Source organism: Neophocaena asiaeorientalis, unplaced genomic scaffold, assembly GCF_003031525.2.
Source record: "Neophocaena asiaeorientalis asiaeorientalis breed wild unplaced genomic scaffold, Neophocaena_asiaeorientalis_V1.1 scaffold476, whole genome shotgun sequence".
Taxonomy (NCBI): Eukaryota; Metazoa; Chordata; class Mammalia; order Artiodactyla; family Phocoenidae; genus Neophocaena; species Neophocaena asiaeorientalis.
The window spans coordinates 5,916,624-5,923,445 of record NW_020172178.1 but is presented as its reverse complement, the minus strand read 5'-3'; positions in this window follow the sequence as shown (position 1 = coordinate 5,923,445).

Below are 6,822 nucleotides of genomic sequence, written 5' to 3'. Positions count from 1 at the left end.
GAGGAAGGCGTGGTCCCTGCCCACACTGGAGTGTACGGACAGTGAACAAAAGAAAGCGAGATGTGTTTCTCTCCAAAGTCTTCCCATGGAGTTGACAGTTTTATTAAACCACTATTTATTTTATTAAACTATTATTTTAAAAAAAAAAAAAAAAGGCTAGACGTCACCTGAAACCCTACCCTTTTTCCCTCCCTCCTCTCCTAAAAGCCTCTCCTGATAAGCCAGGTGCATAGGACAGAAGCCCTGCTCTATAGAATAGAATCCCCCCCACTTCTGCCCTTGACCGCGTGTGCTATTTCATTCACACGTAGCAGCCATCCTCTAAGGTATCATCAGCCTTGTTTTGCACATGAGGAGACAAAGGCCCAGGGAGATTATATGACTTGCAAAGACCACACAGCACCAGGTGCAGAGTTGGCATGCCAGGGCCAGCCTGTCTGATTCCCTGTCCCTGCTTCCCACCTGTGTCCCGCGTGACTGTGGACAGAGTGGCAGGATGAGGAAGGAACCTGGGACTCCTGCAGGCTGCAGCATCCACACCCATCCCCAGGGCCTGGAGCCCCCTTAGGATATGATCCGCCCTTCCCAGGTTAGAGACTCAGTTGAGCATTCCAGGGCCATCAGGGTGGGCTCCAGAACAGGACATAATTGTTCCCTCCGGGGTAGCCTAATGAGCTCGCCGTCCAGCGGTGGATTTGTTTTCCACCCGTGTGAGCTGACTGTGTTCCCTCACCTCCCGCCTGGCTCCTGGCTCAGGTTGCTGCTACACAATCGGCCTGACCGTTGGCACCTCCGCCAGGTCCCAGGCTCTCACCCAACCTCATGGGAAGGCGCTCCTGGCCTAGGTCCAGAGCTCTCTTTTGACAGATGCAAGGGTACAAATCCAGGAAGGGCAACGTCACCCCCCTTGGGAGCAGCCACGGGGAGGAGGCCAAATAACTCATGATAAGAAAACCCACAGGTGCCCCTCCCCAGAAACCCAGATGACAGGCCGGGCTTGTCTTCACTGCGCATGTGGTCTGGAAACCTGCCTTATCTGCATTTCACCCGGCTGTATAGACACAGCCCAGTCACTTGGACTGCCCGGCCGAGCAGCGCTTCAAAGCTGGGGAAGTCAGCCAGGGCTGGGCCACTGCCAGTCAGCACCTTCTCTGATGGTGTTTGTCCCTTTCTTTGGAACTTGCAGAAGGCTCGAGATTTCCAGCTTTCTCCATGTTCCTCCTTCACACCAGCCCTCAGAGGAGAGGCTCTGACCCCAGCCTGCAGCTTCAAGCAGCAAATGTTTGCTGACAGCCTCTCTGCACCAGGACCCTAGAATTATCTCACTGAATCCTCACCACAGCCTGTGAGGCAGGTGCTGCTGTCATTATCCCCATTTTACAGATGAGGAAACTGAGGCATAAGTTCTCAGAGCCGAGAGGTGATGGCCAACAAGCACATGAAAAGATGCTCAACGCTGTTAATCACTAGGGGAAAGCAGAGACACCACTTCACACCCACTGGGATGGTTAGAATCAAAAAGATCATAACAAGTGCTGGTGAGGATGCAGGGAAATCAAGACCCTCACGCGCTGCTGGTGGGAACATAAAGTGGGGCAGCCTCGGTGGAAAACAGTCCGACCGCTTTTCAAAAAGGTAAACGTGGATCCAGGAATTCCACTTCGAGGTGTATAACAACCCTGGAGAGATGAAAACCTATGTTCACGCAGAAACTCACGCACTAGCATTCACGGTGGCATTACTCATAAGAACCAAAAAGTAGACACAAGCTAAATGTTCATCACTTGATGAATGGAGCCGTACAATGGAATACTATTTGTCCACAAAAGGAACGAAGCACTGATACATACCCAAACACGAATGAACCTAAAAATGTTGAGTGAAAGCTGCCGATCACAAAAGGCCATGTACTGTGTGATTTCCACTTACGTGAAATGTCCAGTATAGGCAAACCTATAGAGCCAGAAAGTAGAGTACTGGTTGCCAGGGACTGGGGGTTGACTGCTAATGGGTTAGGGGTTTCTTTGCGGGGGCAGGGTGTTAAACTTGTTCTAAAATTGATTTTGGTGATGGTTGCATAATTCACTTTCAATGGGTAAGTTGTATGGTATGTAAATTACATCTCAATAAGGCAGTTACCAAAAAATTTAAAAAGTGATGGCCCAGGACTCTCCACAGAGCCTGCAGCCCTGAAGGTCACTGGCTATACCCTCCTGCTGCCCTGTGGCACTCAGAGGGGCCTGAGCACAACTTCCCTGACCGGCTGACCCCACAGCTGATCCCACAGCTTCAGGGCAGGCTTGGGAGCCTGGGACCCCCGCATGCTCTGAGTTAAGGCCACCCCCCAGACCCCACAGGACCAGGGAGCTCCCAGCTGTGGCCTGTCCTCCTGCCAGATGCACCTGTGTGGATGCTGATTGGAGTGGGGCTCCTCCCGGGAATTGGATGGTCTCACGATGGCACAGCTGCCAGTCCTGGTGGCAATTTATTTATAGCACCTTGCTTCCTGGGTTGGGGTCATGGCTGAGGTTCCTCCTCTCTCAACAAGTTTCAAGATGGAAAGAAAGGGGAAGGCATTCCACGGGGGCTGAGGGATGGAGTTTTTGCAGGGCCTCCCCATGTCCACCTCTGACAGCGCTGAGGGCTGGATTTCCTCCTGGTCATGCCCCCAGGTGTCAGGAAGGAGTACCTGCTGGGGGGCTCCCAAGTTCCAGGCTGGAACTCAGTGGTAATTCATCACCCACAAGTGTCCAGGCCTGTGAGATGGGGACAGCGTCCCTCACAGAGCTGTGACGGCACGGGGTAGCAAACGCAGATGGGAGAGAGCTGCCCAGAGCAGGCCACACAGCTGATGCTCAGTGAACCGGAGCTCGTGGCCGTTGGTACTTCTCTCTCTGGGAGGAACTGGGGAGGCCTGGGGTGGGGCCTGCCCAACGGGTGGAGCCACAGCCCAGGCTCTGTTCCAGCCTCAGCCACACTTCTTGGGTACAGTTCAGGGATGGACTGTAGCCCCGAGCTGTGTGGAGGGGCCCCTCTGTCACAGGTGTGGCTGAGCCCACTGTGGTCCTGGGGCAGAGCTGGGGGCCAGCGCTTGGCTGACAGTCACCGAGCAAGCAGAGAACTGCTCCAGAGAGATGCTGGGCCTTTGGAGGCCCTTCTGGAGTCCCAAGATTCTGCTACAAGAAAGAGAACTGATTATCTTATGTAACATTCCTGAGTCCAGATTCTGATGGAAACCTCTTCAGAAAGGGCAAATGACTTGCTGGAGGTCACTGAGTACTTTCATGTCAGGACTGAGCTCAGGGCCAGGTGTCCAGGCATCAACCCCGGTGTTCCCGGTGGCACACTCCTGCCTTCCAAAGGAATTCAGAGCGAATCTCATCTGCTGTCTTGGCTCTCATAAAAGCCCTCTCCCAAGCCTGCTCCCTCATCCACTGGCCTCCCTTGGGAAGGACTGAAGCTCTCCCTGCCCTCCTCAGGCTGCAAGGCTGCTTGGTGCAAAAGAGGAGACCCAGGTTGGGGCCAGCACACCTGCATCCTGGTCCCACCTCCCCCACTGTGTGCTCTGGGGTAAGTCACTCAATGGCTCTAAACCTTAGTTTGCTCATCTATAAAATGGAAGAACAGTGTTTACCACATAGGGTTACAGTCTAAGGAGAGTCATGCTGAATTAGGTATGCGAAAGGACCTAGAAAAAGGGGAGACAGCATTTAGTTAGTGCCTACTGTATACAGTCTCATTTAGTGCTCTCGTAACTTAAGTCTGTTAACCCTGTAGAGGAGGAAACTGACATGGCTTGGTGAAGGCAAGTCTGCAGGAGGAGTCCCAGCTCTCCCCTCACACCGCAGGGCCCAGCAGGACATGTGCACGGAGGACGTGCTTTCGACAAACACACTGAATCAGGGTGTCCACTCAGACCGCCAGCTCATCCCTCCAGCGAGAAGTGGCAGGAGGGGTGTTTTCGGCAACTGCACCAGTGCTCTGACGTGTTTTTCCACCCGAAATAAATGAGGTGGGATTCCTAGAAATGTGTTTAAAGCTGGTAGAGAGTTCTTTAAACGGTTTGGCTTAGATGTTGAAATACGGGGCCCAGAACTGCAGGAACGCTTGTGCCCCAACACGGAGCCCAACATCCCCAAATTCCAGTTTCAAGTCTTGCAATTTGGGTGACATCATCGACTCTTGGGGCAGGGCTCGGAGACCACCTCCAGTCCCCGCAAACATTATTTTTAAACCAGGTCTGATCTCGTTATACAAAACAACGTGTGTCGTCCATTGCCACAGCCCTCTGTTATGCTGTGCATTTTTGTTTAAATTTGCTTAGTTATATACTATGAAAAGTCAGGTAGGAAAGCCTGTAACAAAACTGATGCTACAGCATTTATTTGGTGATGTCGTACAATCGAGGAAACAGTGTCTGTATGAGAAGAATGAGGTACAGACTCACAGGTTTTTTTTTTCCAATATATTTGCATAACCATTTCCTTCTAAACTCACGTCCCATTCTTTTAATCTGTTGCTCTCGGTGATTAAACTGGCTCATGAACTATTCATCCCAGCTCCCTCCTTTGTGCCTTAGCAAATGATAAATCGAGAGACCTTTGTGGCAATAAGCAGCAAACTTTTCTCTTGCTTTTGTTTTCCTCGCTGGTGTTGTGACCACATCTTTCAGAAATTAATTTTTGGGCTTTTCAACTCAGTTTCACATCTGTGGGAGAGAACACGTTTTGAAAAATCTTGCCCTTGGTTTTGGGATTTGCATATCAGAAGGACTCGTGATTTACATTTCAGAGGCTGGCTGACCACCGCACCTACAATATGCTCCAAACATTTCATCATTAAAATGGATTACTTTCCAAAGAGTCAATTGGGAGAAAAAGTTAAGGGGGGGTGGGGAAGACGTTACTAATCTGTTCCCTGATGGGAACCTGTACCCTGCCCTCATGCCATTAGGTGTGGCTATAGGACTTGTTTTAGCCGATGAAATGCTGGTAGTGATGATGTTGATCACTTCTGGGCAGAAGCATTTAATTGCCGGTGTGATGTCTCAGCCCCTCCCATCACCTGCCTCATGAGAAGGGGAGCTGTGTCCCTATGGAGGCATCACACCCACTGAGTCATCATGTAGGCGACCTGCCCTGGAGAGTTACCCAGACCTGCAACAGACTTTGCATGAGCGAGGAATACACCTTTGTTGCTTTAAGCCACTGAGATTTGTTTTTTTCACGGTATACTGAGCCTGTCCTGAGTAACAGTGCAAACCAAAAGGGGCTGTTTCGATCAATGCAAAAACTGGAAATCAATAAATATGGATGATAGCAGATACCTTTGGCCCATCTCAGCCACCAGTTTCTGTATTTTATTTTGCCTGCATAGTTTCAAGAAAAAGGCTGATAAATGGTTGCAGACACCCACAGCTTTGTGTCATTTTAAAAATATAATTTAAAATATTTAAAATGTATCCCGCTATCTCAAGAAAGGTCAGTTAGAATGGACCCAATACTTTAAAAGAACAGAAGTGGGAGGGGGGGCGGAATTCCCTGGTGGTCCAATGGTTAGGGCTCAGCACTTCCACTGCAGGGGTCACGGGTTCCATCCCTGGTTGGGAAACTAAGATCCAGCATGCTGTGTGGCACAGGCAAAAAAAAAAAAAAAGCAAAACAAAAAACAGAAGAGGGTAACTTTTATTTCCTGGTTGAATTCCTAACAGCTTCTAAACTGTATTTCTTGTCCTAGGTGTAAAAGCCCCCGAGGGTGCTTCAGACGCTGGAGCTGGGACTGGAGCCGCGTAGATTTCTTCATTTGCTGCTCAGAGGTTCACGGGCAGAGCCGGGGCCCCTGAGCCCAGCCTGAGGCCTGAACACAGGACACATGTGCAGAGCTCTGTAGGATTCTACCGGGGTGGATGCAAATTAAAAAACCCCTCTGGGACCAGAAAGGGCAGGAGGCTTGTTCTGGGTCACACAGCAACGAACCCCCAACACATCGCCCAACGCCCAGTATCCTGTGAGCGGTACAGGGGTGTCCAGGTTGGCACCAGTCAAGCTGTTTCTGAGCAAGACGGGCAGATGGTGGGGTGGGGGGGCGCCTTCCAGGAGTGCAGGGCCCCTAGGGCTGCAGACTCCAGGGAAGGGTCCCTGGAGGAGGTAGGGCCCCACCAGCCTGGATGACGGGCCAGCTTTGAGCGGGAAGAGTGAAGGGGTGAAGCCCACGCACAGGTGCCGAGGGGCCTGTGTTAGGGAATCAAGTCCGGGCTCATCACTCTCTAGCCGCTGACCCTGAGCCAATCTCTCTTTCTCTTGGGCCTCAGTTTCCCCCTCCATAACATGGGGATCCACGGGTAGGGAGTGTGGACTTGGAGTGAACTGTGACGCGTGGGAACCGAGAGAGGCGGAAACGGGGCGCTGTCTGGAGAGTCCCGAGCCGCCCCTGACCCCAGCCTCCTGCCCCAGGTCTGATGCTTCTCAGCTTAAGCCCTTCCTGCTGTCACTACCACAGGTGCCTGGACCACCTATGGCCACAGTCTTAAGGTTCATTCCTGAGGACCACCGGCTGCCATCCATACCTCTCCCGGCCTGCGGTTCACGGGAGTCTGAAGGCGACATCTCATCTAACCCCCATGATGCGCCCTAGGCCTTGGTGTCACCCGTACTTACAGCTGAGCCAGCTGAAGTTCAGAGAGAGCAAAGCCCTGCCTGTGTCCGGGGGGACAGGTGTGCCTGACCCGGGAAGCCATTCTCCATCGACTCCAACGTGCTGTGCGGACCGACCCCTGGGGCTTTGCCAGGTTACCCCACTGTACCCCGAGTCCCTGACGGATGA